Raw genomic sequence first — 234 nt, forward strand, 5'->3', positions numbered from 1 at the left:
TGAATTCATTTTTCTTGATATGTTTTTAACTAAAATAAGCTTTGTATCAACAGTGAACAAAATCTGTTGCGGTCACGACGCTTACACTAACGCGATAATCTACGAGAGTGAACGCTGAAATAGATTCATAGGGAAGTAATGCGTTTAATAGGCCTCGATTACTTCTCATTTTTAAAAAGACTGGACATTGTGTTTAACGATACTCTGCGTGCAAGTTAGCGCATCGAAAAGTGT

This window comes from Odontomachus brunneus, unplaced genomic scaffold (assembly GCF_010583005.1).
Source record: "Odontomachus brunneus isolate Ranch 3 - 2012 unplaced genomic scaffold, Obru_v1 Obru_scaffold_158, whole genome shotgun sequence".
Classification (NCBI taxonomy): Eukaryota; Metazoa; Arthropoda; class Insecta; order Hymenoptera; family Formicidae; genus Odontomachus; species Odontomachus brunneus.